The sequence below is a fragment of the Prenolepis imparis genome, unplaced genomic scaffold (assembly GCF_030444845.1).
Source record: "Prenolepis imparis isolate NDT839.2.m4 unplaced genomic scaffold, iyPreImpa1.0 SCAF_4, whole genome shotgun sequence".
Lineage (NCBI taxonomy): Eukaryota > Metazoa > Arthropoda > Insecta > Hymenoptera > Formicidae > Prenolepis > Prenolepis imparis.
This window is the reverse complement of record NW_028141162.1, coordinates 14,113,473-14,132,745: the sequence shown is the minus strand read 5'-3', so window position 1 is coordinate 14,132,745 and position 19,273 is coordinate 14,113,473. Positions and strand designations below refer to the sequence as shown.

General features: G+C 35.1%; 2 protein-coding genes across 2 annotated transcripts in view; one reads left to right on the top strand and one right to left on the bottom strand.

The window, feature by feature from the left end:
* Positions 1–19,273, top strand: part of LOC145934932 (uncharacterized) — a 469,524-nt gene that overhangs the window by 128,483 nt on the left and 321,768 nt on the right. The window lies entirely within an intron of this gene.
* The window catches only part of Dpr1 (defective proboscis extension response 1), a 322,483-nt gene that overhangs the window by 292,971 nt on the left and 10,239 nt on the right, over positions 1–19,273 (bottom strand). The window lies entirely within an intron of this gene.

The window sequence follows — 19,273 nt, the reverse complement described above, 5'->3', positions numbered from 1 at the left end:
TATATTATTTAAAAAATATATTATTTAATTTTATTTTATTTTAAACTGTCAAACTGCTAACCCTTGCGATGACAGCCTCTCGATACTAAGAACGCACAAATCGAGTTAATCAGCATCGCGGAAAAGAGGCAACAATACTTGCGAGAATCGACTTAACATGCTTTTTTTAGAGAGGGGCACAGAAGATATAGAAATGATCCGATGATGATACAATAAATCCTTATATAGCGTGGTAAAAAAATTGCTACAGGCCTCGTTATAATGCGATTAATTATCCTTATACAACGCAATAAAAAAATTTTAAATTTTGCGAAAACTTTTGCATTTCTTTTATAATAACATTTTCGACTTTTACATACAACTCATGAGTATCGTATAACGCGAAATCATATAAGGTGGAACATATTTTCCGTGTAGCCCCCATTATACGGGCGCTCAGTGTACCTATTCGTTCAACTTGAGAGAGAAGCGTACTTTTGAAAAATAATATTTTTCATGAATGTTATCAAGGATACAATGGATCTGAAACAATGACATAAACTCGATTCCAATTAAATTTTTCTAGAGATCTACCAGAGAAAAGTTTTCAATTGTAAGGTTTTCTCTCTTTCTCTATTTCAGGAACATTATCACATAGTATTCTTTTAAACATATTTCAGACTATCAATCTTACAATCTTGTTGCCCATACGTATTCCAAGCGTTATATGTTATCTATTCAAGATCAATTTTTTATTTTATAAAGAGATAATATTTTTGAAAAGATGTAAATTTTTTTCTGTCTTTCTCTCTCTCTCTCTCTTTTTGAAAATATATTATGTTTGTTTTCTCATTTTTAAGTCCTTTAAATGTCGAGCTACTAGTGCTTTAGATTGTTGGGCCTCTCGAGAGAGTATTTATTTGACTTCGAAATATAATATTACAAATTTAATTATTTAACCGCGCAGGATTATACTTAAATATTTTTAATATTTCATTTATAATGGCAATATGAAAATAAAGACATATTTTTCGACACAGAAAAGTCTGCCTTTCTATGCGATGCGCAACAAAGGATAGACGTAAGCGAAGAAGTTGTAGATCACGGATAACATGAGAGAATGAGAAAATTTAATCTGTTCTTTTCTGCTGTCTTTTTAGCGAACTTTTGTTAACATGATAGCACGAACAAAGCATAATATCTTGAGACAAAAATTCGAAGCAATAATTAATAATAAAATTCTTATTTTGTTATATTTGAAGTATGCGAAAAGCGACATTGTTTAAAAGATAGATAATTTCAAGATAAAATAATTAATAATATGATGGAAAAATTAAAAGAGAGATAAGGATGTAGAATCGATTGCATGTGTATCAATCGCAGTAGTTATTCCAGATCTTCCATTGAAAATCCTTTACGATAGAAAAAGGAAGCAGTAACTTTCGCTGAAATCTTTGCACGAATTCACGCGGAAAATTTAAGAAAAACAAGTGCGACGATGCGCGCACACACAGTATTGCTTTTTTCTTGTTTAGCAAAAACACGGATCGAGAGAGTTTCGCGTGACAGGGAAAAGCCGTATGCATGGCGCGGCGGTTGCTTTTATATACACACGCAATTCGAGTGGAATCTCTACGCGATTAACTCTCTCTCGAAACGAGCGGGGTAGTAAAGGGGGTTGGAAGGACGCGCCTTTCACGAGCCCATTATCTCGAGTCATCCGTATCCGACGACAAAGGGCCGTCCCGATGCCGGAAATTAAAGAGCCTGTCGACGGGCGGTCAAAAGACATCGTGAGGGTAGAGAGGCAGAATTCAGTCCGTGATTTCGCTAATAAGGCTTCGCCAGCGAAGTACATACCGCCCCCCGGGATCTTATCAGAACTTGCGAGGTTCCAGGATGATCGAGCGGTTTCGAATTACACTTTCCTCTTCCCTCCCCCGCGATATTGATTGGGGTTGGTCTATAAATAATCGTTGTTCATCGCGATTTGCAATCTATCGATGTGACCGATGTCAATCGATAGTGATCGCGTCTTTGTTCTTCTGTCGGAACACAATGATTCTCCCTCGGTCGATTGTCTGCTATTAACGATTATAAGGGAGACCGAACCGTAAAGGGTAGATTTTCTTGCGCAACATCTCTTGCGCATCTTTATTTCGGAGAAAAGGGATCCCGTTTGTCTCTTCTCGCGAAAACGGAATAGAGAGGTATACCTTTTTGACTCTTCGGTTACTCTTTAGAGAGAGCCGGCTTTTGTTTGCCATAAAATGACGTTTAAAGTAAATGAGTTCTTCAGCCGATGTTCTTAGACGAATGATAAATAACGACGTTTGAGGGAGTAAACTCTTTTGATGAAGTATCCATAGAGGTTTGATAATATAATAAAGTTGCGTGGCTACGAAATATTAATTAATAGCAAGTTTTGATAAGGAAGAATATTTATATATATTCTGTAATCTTGATAACAATTTATTTTTAGTTAGGGAGAAGATTAGAATTCAAACGGTGCGCTGTTTCTTTTGTTATGTATAAAGCGCTAAAGTCGTTTCATTAAAATGCATCCCGTGCATGGTTTACCGATCGCCATAGTTAAATTAAACATTAAATCTTGATGCAACGCGCATAAGTTTATTAAAATTAAATTAAATTAAATTCCAATACATCATTGTATAAAATTCTACAAATGGAGCGAGAAGATAATTATTTTATTCGTAAGATATTTTCTGTGAATTGTGAGATAAAAATTTTTCGCTATGCGATTTATTATTATCTAACGAAAAAGAGGAAACATGATGCACGTGTGCAAAAAATACACATTCAACACATCTGTCGCAAAATCGAAACTTGATATTATACAATGTCTTTATAGAGAGTATCTGAAATAATAATTTAATTCTGGGAGAGAGAGCGTATATTGTATATTACGTTATGAATAGAAATAAGAGCCAAAACATCATAAAGATTTTGAAGTCGAGAAATGCTTTATTAACGCGTTCCATGAAATATACTCTTTTCCGAATGGATTAGAATTTCAGTAGTCTTTATAATTTTCATAATCAACAAGAAGTATTATAAATAAAATATGGCAATAATAATGCACATATATAAATATTATATGTAAATATGTATGAATTATATTTATTAAGAAAAGAATGCTTAATGTGGCTCCTTATTGAAGTAAAAGTAAGAATAAAAATCTTGTATTATAATTAAAAATCTTTAGAAATTACCAAGAAAATTACGTGCGAAATAAAATAATAAATTTTGACGATGTCTGCGAGTACGTTGGGAAATATCGAAATTTTCTTACTTTCGAGGGTTTTGTCGATTTAAGTAAATTTTTCATGATAACGGCCCAACCTTAACGAATACATTTCGCCCATTATAACCCGCGGCACGAAGCGTAAGAACGGCACTTTCAGATCGGATACAATGGTCTATCGTATAGGCGTGCCGTGTCTGCAAAACGAGTTTTCAACTCGCTCTCGAACTCGTTTTCATAGTATATTACATTATAGTATAACTCCCCCATATATCTGTGCGCGCATCTAGCCTCTCATTAATTTTATTATTCATTTTATTATTATCGCAATCCCATAAATCAGAATTAATTTTATTTTCCATTTTCTTATACGATACATTTTGTTTATCTAGCTTCAGTACTTACCGTTTTTTTACTCAGATATATTTTATTTACCAATAAAACGATATTTCGATAAAATAGGATACTAAACGCCTAATTCTCGAAAACGCTCATTACATGAAAAAAATAATTATGCAACATTTATTATGAATTTTAAAAGAGACAGCAATAGGCTTGAATTTTTAAATCTCGGATATATATGAAAAAATATTTTTCTCAAGGATTGCTTTCACTATATTTAACTATAACTTCATAGTGATCTCAGGTGGATACCAAACATGTCAAAGGAAAGCCAGCGTTGGCGGGATTTCATAAACAATTATACGATAGGGAGAATTATTCGCCTAATGAGGGAAAACGCGCACGCGAGGAAAGCTTCTTTAGATCGTTTTTCGTTGCCGTCGAAGTTTTCGATGCCGCGAGAAGTTCGATACTCGCCTGCAATCTCGCATTAAAAGTTCAGCGACGCGTTAGAGCGTAACTCTAACCCGCTACATTATAATACATTAGTCGACAGGAGAAAATGTAAATGGCGGGCTGCATGCGTGTACGCGGCGGCGGCATCTTCGACGCGTCGGAGAATCCATTAAAAGTCGGGCCATAAAAAGGGAGCAGCGCGAACTTTGCCGAGTTGTTGTAGCTTCTACTCAAGAGGCATTGCGCATGTTGTAAGAATGAAGAGATCAAGCTGTAATGTATTATTTACTACTCTTGCTCGTGTCAACTACATTAACTTTACGAGTTTAATTCTCGGCAGCTTATAAATGCTTGAGAACGATTTGAAATAGTAATACGTGGATGTAAAATTATGTTATTCCAGAAATATAAAATAAAAAATTTGTTATCAAGTAATTATTTTTTAAATATAATTTTTGTAAGTGGCAAAATACACCATGCATTGCTCATGTAGCCTCCAGCTTCAGTAATTATCAAATATAAATAAATATTAGTAAAAAGAGAGAGAGAGAGAGAAATTAATTTATATGATCTCCTATACATGAACACGCAGATTTAATTAATGTTAAGAATGACATGTCATTGTTTAATATGTATTCATTCAAGGAGCTTATCTGTCAAAAGTTCGAGATATTCAGAATTTGTGAACACATAGATTCTTCAAGATTAAACATAGTAGATTCTTAGATTTGATGTAGAATCGCAGATCATAGAAGAAAATGAAAACAAATTTGATCTCAAGATTTCGAAGGTAGAATAGCAAATTTAACTGTAAATGCGGATAAAATTCGATCGTTAATCTATCTGTAGCTTTATGAAACAATCTAAATGAGGCGCGAAAGCGATTAACATTCACGTTATGAATATAACGCGACGATTGCGTATGACAATGTGACACGGCATAGCAACTCGCCTCTTTTGGCCGCGGATTATTCGCGATGTTCGATTATGCTCGACAGGATTCGCGAAACGTATTGAAAGTCCAACGAACCATTGTGCGATCCTGATGACATTGCTGGCCGATTACAATGTTCTGTCAGCGATTTTCGGGCCACCATTAACCCGGCGGAAAGTCCGCGCCGCTGTTAACACGGTTGGATGAATCAGGCGGCGCGTCAAACGCAGATCGTACAAGTATGGCAAACACGTTCGTCGCGTGTGCGCGCTCGCCTCCGTAATTGAATTAGCGAACAAGCCACTGTAGTCCATATGTCGAATGATGATCCCGAACGATCGTTGAATGCGTCAACGCGGCCGCGCTGCTACGCACACGACATCATATTTCAGTTATGGCGGATTAATCATGCTCCCTTTGTATCGTTAAAATGTTTTAGATTACCAAACTCGCACAATGCCACGTTCGGATCGCGAATACTTTGTTATCTTTCCTCCCTTTACTTTTTATTTGAGGCACAAGGAATTACGTTTGGAGAGAGCGTGCAATTTATAATCGTTACTTAAATCTCGTTTCATAAAAGATATATACATATATGAAAGAAAATTGAATAAAATTTTGTGTGTGTGTGTGTGATAATGTATTAAATAATTCTGAAAGTCAAAGAGAAAGAGAGCGAGGCAGCAGTAATTTTCACAGCAGTTTTGTGATAATTTTAGAGAATTTTCATTTAATTTACGCAAATAAATGAACCTTTACGTGCGAGTTAAACTATGATTGTTGAAAATGAATGGAAGGATAAATATAGATACATAATATAATATCAAGATCGAGATGTTATTACGGTTACAATGGTAGTAAAAATTCAAATACAATTGAAGCGCTTCCAACGCACTCGATGCAAAATAAATTCTTAATTACTTTAAAATGTTTTCCATCAGTGTTTGATTGAATAGATTGAAACGATTTGAAACAAACGGCGGGATCCAGGGAGACAAAACTTGTGCATTAAAAGTCATTGAGTTCTCTTTACACGATATTAACGGTGCATATAATATTTATTAGATGAATAATTAATAATCTCTTTGGATTTTAATATCGGATATTTGGCACAAACTTACAAATATTTGCGACGCATAATAACGGATTATTATTATTGCAAATTATAAAAGAAAATAAATGCGACAAATAAATAAGACAAAAAATTTATGAAACACAATTTAAATTGATATAAATAAAATCAGTATAATTCACATTTATATGCATATGAAATACACGGTATTGCATATTATATAGATTTACTCTTCGAGATGGCAGGCGAGTTTGGTCAAAATGCAAAGATATGAAAAAGACGTGAAGTAAGTTCTACATTTCATAAAAGTACATACGAATTTCTTGCTTCCTAACATCGCTAGCAGTGTAAAACGCCTTACGGTAAATTTTCACCACTCCGGACTGCTGTGTGCACAAGTGCAAACGATTGTGCAGACATGCATGCGCAAAGACGCGCTTGCAGGATATCTCGAAGATGTTGATTTATGTTCTTTCTCCCACATGGGCGGAATGCAGAATTTAAGATAAAGCGCAAACGGATTTCGAATAAATCTTTGCTTTAAGGGCGCATGTCAAGGATGTGTTTTTTATTCATATTTTATATGCCTAGGATTTTAAGTATATAAAATTTATATGTAATTAATAAAAAATTATATAATTTATTTTTATTTATTAATCTCTCTCTCTCTCTCTCTCTCTCTCTCTCTCTCTCTCTCTCTCTCTCTCGTGAATCTAATTAATTATTTATATCAAGGACTCTGTCTTAAATCTTACTACAAACGCGATACTTTATTACTGCGATGACAAATCGTGAAACAACATACACTTGCGTGATTCTAAAGATAATAGGATCCACCATAAAGAGAAGAAAAGATAAAGAGAGAGAAACGGGCGTTAATTTCGAGGCGGAAGTTGTATAATCGGCGGACCATGGTGGACGAAAAGTTTCCACAGCCAACCATGTGGTTTTCTCTCAGGAAACTTTCCAATTTCGCGACGTCGCGGGGACGAACGGTTCGCGGCATGTGCTACATCCTCTAGGACTCTGCGATACATCCTGCCGAGCTTAATCCTAGTTTTCTCCGTGCCCCGTCGCGCTTTCTCCGAACGGGGTAGGATTCCCTCGATGCATCCCGTCGCGTCCGAGGCCGTCGTTGCAGCATCCGGGCGTCCTTCGTGATATTGGCTGTATATCACGATTATACTCGGAAGGCGGCCGTCTGATACCGTCGAGTTCGCTATGGCGCTACGTATCGTCCTTGACGGTTTTATGCATGCCGTTAGCAGCGATGGTCCATTTTCCTCGCCCGCGATCCTTCCTCCACCGGGGATCGAAGAATGTTTCTTATCGCGACGATGCACCGCGCGTTCCACGATTCATTCCTGATCTCCAATTTCGATCATATTATTATGTTGCGAGTCGACTCGCGCGGAAAATCGCGGTAGTTCGTCCGGAAAAAGTCTTAGAATCGATACCACTGCATGAAAAATAATCGTCTAAATATCATTATTTATTTTCTTCTCTCTCATTTATGTGTAATTATAATTTAGAGATCTGAAAATTTTGTTCAACAATTTAAATTACATATTGATATCAATGTTTTAAAATAATAATTATTTTTATTATATGTTATGTCGAATTTTATTGAGAAGCTTAATTTGAGTTATAATAATTTAAAAAAAAGATATTGTAATAAACGCGCGATGTTGTTTTTTAATAAGCAAGTGAGAAAAGGCAGATATAATACGATATATATTTTTTTCTCATTCTAAACAAGTAATACTAAAATAATGTTTTTAAGTTCAAAATGACATAAAAATTAATGCTTTTCTATTGAAAAACGGAGTTTCCTAAAAAGTATGTAGTCAAGTTTTGGTACTGTTTATATGCCGCGTTATTCAGGTAGCGATTCAACAACGTTATTCAGGTGACGACTTACGCTGTGCAACGATATTCGCTCGTGCAATCCGGAAGGAAAAGACTGAAACGCATCGGGTGGCATATTCGGTCTCGCGATAGCGGAACGCGGATAATGCGCTGGAAAATCGGGCCAACACCGACACAAGCCGATCGGAAAAACGTACTTCCGGCGACGAAGCAGGAAGATTGGTAGAGAGCCGGGGGGGCTATTCGATATAGAGCTCCGGTCGAGGAACAATACTGCGTGAACAGTGACGAAATAATTTTTGCGCCGCGCAACTGCATCGAAAACGCAACTGCGGGGCTTATCAGATCGCGATGAAAAACATAAACGACGCGCGGGCTGCTAACGGATCTCGGGGGTGAATCATGAGGGAAAAGTTTTGAAGTTTTTTAAAGAGATAATACGGCTCGACACAATGTGAGTCAGGGCGCGATATTATTGCCCTGAATATCTTTTTATACAGACACCGCGGGAGAGATACCATTAAATTTAATATATCGCTCGTTTGTGTCGTGTTTTCTCTTTTTCGTTTCTTTTTTGTTATCGACTTTATCGGCATTGCCGCGTCGAACTTGGAACGTAACGCTATAATCACAAAATAAATGAAACGTTTATTAATGGTCTGGTTGATTTTCTAAAAAAAAGCAATAATTATATCATGTAAACGATTAATATGTTAATATATGCAACGAAATTATGTCTTGTTCTCTTTGTAATTTCTGTTGCATTTCCATCGCGCATAATCCATTCGGATTAGATTATCCTTCATCTATATTATCGACAAATATGTATTATGCAATTTTGGCCGCCGTTATACGATGTCGTTTCTTCTCACTTACGGACTCTATGGAAATAGGAGCGAGAGCGTATGCATGCATACAGCATGAGCGTTGCAACGATGCGGCGGCAGCTGTGAAGGATGAAGCAATGCAACCGGCGATATAGCGCGGCGTGCGGCAGGATATGTAGCGGCCACGATGCGCCGTGCATACAGGTTTTCATGCGATAAGAAACCTACATTTTAGTCGTGATTGAATGCAACCGCTGCCGCGAGTTAAAGGAAACACGGTACGGTTGTGTGTGTGTGTGTGTATGTGCGAGAGTGGGCGCATCTCTCCCGCAGATACACACGGACGCAACTCGCAGGTCTATTTGCATCTTCTCGAAAATTGGATACGCTTTAGAGGAGCGTCGGGGCTTAAAGCGTGGCTTCGGAAGCCTCCCGCGCGCCTCCCGGCGATAAAGTATCATGAGGAACGCGTCTCTCGGCGCGCAAATCGAATCTTGCGGTCGGTTATGAAATAGAGCGCACCGGAAACATGGAATAACATACTGGGACGATGCTTAACGTCTCGTATACTTGACGTATAGTTGCACTATCCGCTACGATTAAGGCTACATCCGAATACAAATTTCATTAAAAAATCATTGTTTATATGGAGGTACACTATAATAAATACGAAAATTCGTTTCTCAATATATTTTTTCAACAATTAGAATTTTTTATTATAAATAAATCAAGTGATTATTACAATTTTCCAATATATGGCGTTAATTATCGAGCTGTTTGTCTCTTTTATATTATGATTGTCACACGGCAACACATTTTCGCATTTTTTCACATTGGACGCAAAGTCAGCGAAAGTCTCGTGCAGTCTGTACAGTGAATGGTAATGCGGTGCGCAAGATAAATAAAGAGGGAAAAACAGGAAAAACAAAGAGAGAGAAAGAAAGAAAGAGAGAGCGAAAGATAGAGAGAGATTGAGTAGTTCTCAAGGGTTGGTACAATGAAGAAATGGAGAGAGAATTCTTTGGCGTTTCTCCATGTCGGGAGAGGTGGAACTGGATGAATCGGCTTCATGTACATACAGCGCACTGCTCGACTTTCGTCGAGCATTTCAACGCCGGCTATGAAGGGAAATTCCGCCGGCTTCTTTTGACTGGAACAAGCGGTCCGTAATGGAGTTGTTGTTCCACGTAGCGTGCGCACCGCCTCTCGAGAGATACTCTCGACCGCGATACGTTTCGCGACGAAACTTCCGGTTAGCCTGACAAGCGCGAATGAAAAACGCGAACATCTGCTTAATAAAGCTATTTTCATTTTATGCAAACGATTGTTGAGAAGTTATACATGCAGTGCTTTTTAAAAAAGCATGATCGCAATAAGGTTTTATCCCTTCTTGAAAAAAAGGGATGATTTTTTTATATAACTCTTTTTTTTATATATCTATCGCATTGTAGTGAAATAAGACATTAACATATTATATTATAAAATTATTGTGCTCATATTTATTTAAAGCAGAATATAACACAAACAATTTTTATTATCATATTTTTAAGAACAGATTTAAATTACAACGTTCAACTTTTTATACGAAAAAGTTTGTATAAATTTACTGGCTCGTCATTACTTTGTAAAAGCAAGGATTAAAGCTTTTGATCAATTTGACTCTTAAATTAAAGATTTACATAAAGCTTACGCGAGTACGGTCTGCCCAATGTTCCTATCGGCCTAGAAGCGCATATAATCATTTTACGTTCGCGCGACTCCATTTCGCTAATGCTGCGTTAGTTTGTGACATAATGTATGGTAAGCTGCGCAATTATTGGTCCCCGGATCAACCGCTCTTCTTCTCGCTGCCCTCTGCAGCGGAGTGCAGTCGTTTTCCAGGCTAATTCGATGCAGCCACCTAGTTTTCCCGGTCAATTCTTGTATCGCGTTCGTTTTGTGTTTCTTTCCTTTCGAAGAGAATGTTTTCTTTTTTCTTAAACGCGCATGATTGTGTTGCGCATCTTGGTGATTCGATGCGATTATGCAACACGACTGAGAATTAGCATTAACAGTTTAAATAAACTGGACATTAACGTTTTTCTAATTCGTGTAATTGTGCAACGCATAATATGATATTAATTCTGATGAAAAAGTTGTGAACATATTAAATGAAAAGAAAGTAGAAAAATGATTAACATACTGAAAAACTTTCTGATTTAAATGATTTACATTTCTAAATAACATAATACAAATGAAATTATACATATGTTATATCTTTAGAGTAGAGTTAGCCATGTGATATATAAAGATATAAATGAGTCATTGCAAATTTTAAGTTAAAGAAAGTTGTGAATTGTGAGAGAACAATTAGGGATGTTTTTCATATATACATATGTATATTTTATTTATATTTTAAGATAATATTAATGTATGTATATATATTGGTATATGGACGTGAAATTAGATCGGAGAGGATCGTTAATAAAATATGATGTCGAAAACACACAATTAGTAATGACATGACGCGATATCAAGTGTAAATGATATCATGTTTTGTTATTTGCATTTGCTTAATTTGCGAGCATTTGCTTGTATGTGAATGCATCCCCGTTCCATATTCGCAAGTCACCGAGGCAATTCGCAAGTCAATTAACGAGATTAATTTGCGTGCCCGTTAAATGCCTCTTCCTGCGTGACACTTCGTCACTGGCGCTCGCACTCGAAGTTTCACGTTTAATCGGAGTGCATCGCCATTCATGCGCCTGATATACGAGCGTAGGAAATATGGAATTTCAGATGTCGATTTTACACGCGGCAGACTCAGTCGCAGTGTCAAAACCTATTCATGCTTACCCCCAAGCGGAAAACGGGTGGAGAGAGAGAAAGAGGAGAAGAGCGATACGGGGGTCGGGCGATTCTTCAAAAGGATTTTTCGCCCTGGGAAATCAAACGGAGTCCCTAAAATAAATTCACGTCCTTCGTCTCTAGTCTCGAGACCGAATTAAAAAAAAAAATTTTTTTCTCCCTCTTTTGCCTTTTTTATTTTTGTGTTCGGTAAACGTGAATCGGGTCGGCAAACGCCTAATTGCACTTCGCGTTTAGCTCGCAGTAGAGATTGTTGATTGCCAGAACGTTGCTTTCGCGAGCTAGCCTTTAATTCATACATATTTATCTCGCTTAGATATTTTTTATATTATATTCATACATATTTATCTCGCTTAGATATTTCTTTAATTATATATGATACATAAATATAGTAATTACATAGATAGGTATAATGAAATTAATAACACGTAATAAATCTACGTAATTTTGTATCTTTTTTACTTTATTTAGTAGAAAAAGTTTTCCTGTTAAATTGATAAATTGATGAATGCTAAAATAATAAATGTAGTGAAAAACAACTGTAAATAAACGTGCAAATTTTTTTTGTTAATATCTAATATTAAAAATGTCTGCCATATACAATATTATATAAAAGATTAATCCGTCAGTTTATAATAAACTACGTAAACTTTAATCGCGCGCGCGGTCCAAATTTAAAATTTAAGAGCGCAAAAATCTTTTTTCTTATCGAATTATACTCTTGACAATCGCGAACTTTATATTCATGAGTGTTTCCAGCAGTACAATCCATGCCAATGTGAAAGATTCGATGTAGTGATCTTCAATGCGTTTTATGAGTCTCTGTCGTATTCTCCTTTGCTGGAATGCTTTTTTCAGAGTGAATTTAATAAATCTGCTAGTAGTTCGTGTTGCTTACGTAATTCAAGCTTATATGCTGAACATTTGTGTTTTATAGTAATTTTTTAAGAATATACAATAAACTCTGAAAGAAATTAAATTGGAATCTTATCTCTCAATGTATACTAAGATAGTAAATTGAATAGGATATTGTTGAAATTATTGGAAAATTGAAAGAATGTTATAATTTCTTCAAATGATGTATTGTCATATACGCACTCTTTTACACTCAAAGATTTTAGCTATCGCCATATATTCTGATTCTTCCAATAAAAAAATATAAACATATTTGTAAGGTTTACACATCTCTTAGTAATATTAAGGCTTTCACTTTTGTTTCTTAACGTAAGAGATTTTTTTTTTACTTAAAAATCGGAGAATATATTGATATATATTGTAAAATATATCAAGTGATAAATAAGAGATAAATAAGACTTCAGGAAGATTAAATATTAATATAGTATATTAATTGAAGAGAATTAATAAAATGCTTTGACTCTTATTCTCATCTTTATTTAACATCAAACATTAAAAGATTATCCAATTTATTATAATTTTTATATGTCAAATATGAAAGTTGCACAAGAAAACAGAACACAAACTTAAAAGTAAAGCGACATTTATAATAGAATCTTAATTTAATAGGATTTTAATTTAATAGATTGCAGACCGTAGCGTATAGTCGGTCTATATATTGGTTTGTTCTACTGAAATGTTTCCTCCGAACTTGAGAAAATAATGATTTATGATTCAGAGACATTTTCGGACACATGTTTACATGAAATTTCATTATGATATTAATAAGAGAAGGAAATATGCTGAAAATATTTGAAGTTTTAAACAATCTGAAAACATTAAAAGATTATCCAATTATAATTTTTATATGTCGAATATAAAAGTTGCATAATGGAAACAAAATAGAATACAGACTTAAATATAAAGCGCCATTTATAATAGAATCTTAATTTAATAGACTTTTAATTTAATAAATTGCCGACAATTAAATATAGTCGGTCTATATATTGGTTTGTTCTACTGAAATATTTCCCCCGAACTTGAGAAGATGATGATTTATGATTCAAAGATATTTTCGGACATGTTTACATGAATTTTCATTTTGATATTAATAAGAGAAGGAAATATGCTGAAAATATTCGGCAAGTTTTAAACAATCTGAAAACATTAAAAGATTATCCAATTTTAATTTTTATATGTCGAATATAAAAGTTGCATAAGGAAACAAAATAGAATACAAACTTAAATATAAAGTTCCATTTATAATAGAATCTTAATTTAATAGACTTTTAATTTAATAAATTGCCGACAATTAAATATAGTCGGTCTATATATTGGTTTGTTCTACTGAAATATTTCCCCCGAACTTGAGAAGATGATGATTTATGATTCAAAGATATTTTCGAACATGTTTACATGAATTCGTATTTTGATATTAATAAGAAAAGGAAATATGCTGAAAATATTCGGCAAGTTTTAAACAATCTGAAAACATTAAAAGATTATCCAATTTTAATTTTTATATGTCGAATATAAAAGTTGCATAAGGAAACAAAATAGAATACAGACTTAAATATAAAGTTCCATTTATAATAGAATCTTAATTTAATAGACTTTTAATTTAATAAATTGCCGACAATTAAATATAGTCGGTCTATATATTGGTTTGTTCTACTGAAATATTTCCCCCGAACTTGAGAAGATGATGATTTATGATTCAAAGATATTTTCGAACATGTTTACATGAATTTTCATTTTGATATTAATAAGAGAAGGAAATATGCTGAAAATATTTGGCAAGTTTTAAACAATCTGAAAACATTAAAAGATTATCCGATTATAATTTTTATATGTCGAATATAAAAGTTGTATAAGAAAACAAAATAGAATACAGACTTAAATATAAAGCGCCATTTATAATAGAATCTTAATTTAATAGACTTTTAATTTAATAAATTGCCGACAATTAAATATAGTCGGTCTATATATTGGTTTGTTCTACTGAAATATTTCCCCCGAACTTGAAAAGATGATGATTTATGATTCAAAGATATTTTCGAACATGTTTACATGAATTTTCATTATGATATTAATAAAAGAAGAAAATGCTGAAAATATTTGGCAAGTTTTGTTAAGATACCACGTGTTTCGTTAAGAAGTCTACGACACAGAAGTTTAAGGACCGTTGTAGTGGCACTGCGTTGACGTGTTTCTAACTTACTGAGAAGTCGTCGCGACGTATGTCAATACTTTCGAACTTCGGGGCTCTTAACGACGAGTATTTTTATACTGTCATAACGGATAACAAGTTCCCGGTTTCGCCAAGAACCGTCGCTATAATTCAATGTCGGAGGCCGGCGGGGGCCGTCTCTCGAGGCTCTATATCAACTTCTCGGACAGCCTAACTCCTACACCCCCTGTACCCCTCGCGCGCGGCGCATGTTCGGGGCACGGTTACCCCTTCATACATACGTAAGATGCGGCCGACCACTGAGATTACGATGTTCTTTTATTTATCGCGTCTCGTAGTGGCGCACGTTATGGACGACACGACCGGGGATTCGAACTTTGAAAACGGCGCTGCGTTGTCTTTTCCTGATATGACGGGTACGAATGAAAATGTTATCAATTATTAACGTCACGCTGTTAAGAATCCACGAAGATAAAATAATTTCATATCTTGAAATGAATAAAAACAACGTCGTGAGCGCCAGTGAGATATTATTCTAAAGGCGACTCTTAAACGTGACTCTCTTGCATATACAATACTCTTCTACTTTAATTACGTAAAGTAGATAAGCTTTTAAGAGAGATTCGTAGCAAGCTCTGCTTTGTATATTTTACTGAGAAATTTTTTAGAGTGCGTAAAAGTAAAAGAACATGAAAAAGGTGCAAAAATCTATGGATATTAATAGCTCTTATTAGGTCAAAATAATTGCGCTTTTAAATATAAGATAAATTAATACATACGAGACTTTTTTAATCGAAGCGGATCACATCTTGTCTCTAGCTAGATTGGAACATTGCACAATTGGACGAGAAGGCAGTCGCCAGGTGATTGGATAATTGGATCTGTCACGTTATATCTTGTTACACAAGCCTCCACCAATTAAACAAGGACAAGGCTTGTATTTCTTTCGGACGTCATTAAAAGACTTTTTTTTTTTGCACAACAATACTATTTTTCTCTTCTTCTAAGATTCACCTACGTTATTGATCTTTTTTTTTCTCGTACCAATTATTACGATCGTACCGGAGAGAAGCCATGTTATACCGTTCGTGAACTGCTTTAAAGAGAAACTGCGGTCAAAAGGTGAAACCTTCTAGGGACATATTCTATATATATTTGAGAAGATCCGTGCTTATAAACCATTTATATATCGGTGAGGATATTGCCGTATGTCGAGAGAAAGTGATATGCGAGAGCAGTCGATTTCTCATAGTTCCCGCACGGCCACATCGTGACGTTGAAATGTGATCGGGCTTATCTTTATGATGTACGAGATGCAAACACTCATTACATTCGTCTGTACGAGGGATGCGAAATCTACCCTGAGGGAAAAAATGTATATAGCGCTGCCAAGAGATTCTCTCAACGCAAAAAACCTTTTATTTGCAAATTACATAAGTTTGTCGACGTAAAATTTTCCCATCAAATCTTTTTGGACCGCGTGTCATAAATAACATAATTATTTTACGATATAATTGTTTGAATAAAAAATAAATATTTCTCGGAATCCCTTACATTGACATTTATAATACGCTTAATGTCACTTTTATAATTTCTTTTTTATATCGACATTGACACTTTGTCGTACAGCAGAATTAATCAAAGAACTTTCATAGTGTTATTTTCACCATAAGAAACATTATATCAATGCTCTAAATTTTTAGAAACAGACAGAGGAAAGTAGTTAGCTATACAGAGTGTGCGGTAATAATCTCCCCATCTATTGCATTGAAGTAGAGCCAATTAAACCGAGCCAAGAAAATCCTGTATCGTTTTGCAATCTTTGCAATAATTAATGAAAAATTAATTTTTTTAAATCGGCTCAAGTGCGCAGCGTGAAGAGACAGCTCAATGTTGCACGGTTACAATACATAATTAAACTTGATTATTAATCCCAACGCTTCGTCGCACGCCTAGTAACCGCGATTGTACTCGGATTGGCCGATTTTCTTAAATTAATTTCTCCTTAATTATTGCGAAGATTGCAAAATGGACTTTCTTACTCGATTTAATTCGCTCTATCTGTACACGAGAGTTGCGGCGATTATTACTAGATACTCTGTGCATACGCGAAATATTAAATTATATAAGTATTTTAAAATATAGAGATGAATTATTAGACGATTAATCTATACTTTAAAATACTTATAATAATTTAATATTCCGCGTATATACAGTCTGATAATCGTCGCATTTCTAATGTGTAGCTAGAGCGAATTAAATTGTATATAGGAAAGAGAGTAGAGAATTATATTATTGCTCTAATTTTTTATAAAACAGACGAAGTACAATGTTACTTATTATGAAAGTCTTAACTGTGATTTTTTTATATTCTATTAATTTTTATAATATTATAAGAATATCTAAATTTAGAATATATAATATATTATTTAGAATTTAGAAAATTATAAAATAAATGTCAAAATTAGACGGTTATACATATATTTTAACATTAAATGCGTTGTGTTAGATAAGAGCCAGAATACCGGACTTTCTGGCAACAAGAGCTTTACTGAGACCGCTAATGTTGTTGTTGACTTACAACGATGATGTTTGCAAATTTACCCTAAATTTGTCTTCAAAGTTGTAGCATAATTTACACGGACGCGCGACATATCTTGACATGAAATTATGTGCAACATACAGTAGCACAGTTATGAAATTAGTTATGAAATTATGAGATTTAACAAAAAAAAAATCACACGTAACTTGTACAATATATACGCTCTTGAATTTGATTCAATACAGCGGTTTGTTTGAAAAATGAATATCGTATAAAAATGTATATATACATATATATGTGAATGCGTGTAAACATTGTTTTTGTCGCGCGCCGCGCGAACGTCGTGAAGTTCATCGTAGTCGGACGCCGACCTTCGAGGAGGAAACATCATCATGATATTCCGCTCCGTTGAACTCGGTAATTTTTCATTTAATAATAATCTAGATCTCTCGTCTATCATTAAATAATACATTAAATTCAAAATCTTATGTACATAATTACGTGTATAATTCCGCTGCGAGAAATATATTACCTAACCCAATCTAACCTAACTTAACCCGCTAAGGGCCAATTTCACCAACGTCGGTTAACTTTAATCTTCGGTTAAACTATATCTTTGTCTCTTTTCAGATACGTTCTTAAAAAGAGACAAAGATATAATTTAAAAGGTTAAAGTTAATCGACGTTGATGAAATTGGCCCTAAGACAGCGGAAGGATGAAAACAAAGAAAGCTATATATCAGTTTGCTTTTCAATTTTCGAAAGTCTTCATCACCTTTGCACGAAATTAAAGAGTGAAAAATGTGCGCTCTTCGTGTAATTGCCTCATCAATAAGTCCGGGCATTTCGCATGAAACATTTTTCTCAGGCGAGGCGCGCAGTGAAAACGCGATTCGCGTGTGCAACCGGGGGGCGATTTATTTATTTATCGGACTCTCTGCGGTCGAGAGAGAGAGAGAGAAAGACGAGCAGCAGCACTCGCAGACGTCGGCGAGTAGCTCGAAATTCGAAGGCTTTCGAGAAAATTGCGAACGCGCGCGAGTGCATCCGCCACGGGGGAGAATGCCTCGCCTTTATGTGGCCGGGTCGGAGTAGTAGACGCGACGGCGGAAGATTTGTCAGGCTCAAAGGCAACAGCAAAAGTTTCATGTACTTTGGCAATTTCCTTGACGCTCGGACGAGTGCACGCATGGCACCGAGGCATCATCCACGCTTTGGGAAACTTGAAGAAGTTTGAGACCGCGACCGAGATTCTTGATACCGCGTGGTAAAGCAGATGATATCTCTCGTGTAAGAGAAGACCTGACCCAACCTAAATCGCGGAGCACGATAACGGAACGCATTCGCGCCAATGTTCTTCAATTTTAAGTATACTATTCCCCAAACGAAGGAAATATTTGTCAAATAACTCGGTACATGCAAACTGTCGTTGTACGTAAATTATTATATGTATACAATTGATTGACATTGCATATCGATGTGTATATGTATATATAACATTGATTATTTATTAAAGATTTTATTAAAATACGCATTATTTATTCATCGATTTTATTTTATTATAAATTATATAATTTATCGATGAATAAATAACGTGTATTTTATATTCTAATAACGTTTCTCTCTATATCTCTGTAAAATTATCTTCGATGCACTGCACACACATACACACACACACACACACACGAGCTAGTTCAAATAACGTCAAAAAAATCACGGAAAAAAAATCGATACGCGCAATATCTTTTTAAGTATCTTTCGATTTATTTGTTCGCAACCCCTGTGCAATTGCAAAACCTGCCCATTAAGCACGTACGTGGGCCAGAGTAATGACTGTAATAATACAAATTCTGGCCGAATGAAACGAGTTTAAGCGGATTATACGGGATGGTAGCAGCGGCCATACCGAAATTTAAATACGGATTGGATTCTTTTTGCATCGTCGTTCGACCTCGTAATATGAACATTTTGCGCCTCGATTAATAATATTTTTCGATAACATTTTATTGGGACGATTACCGCCGCATTACGTACGAATCGCTTGCGTAAATTTTT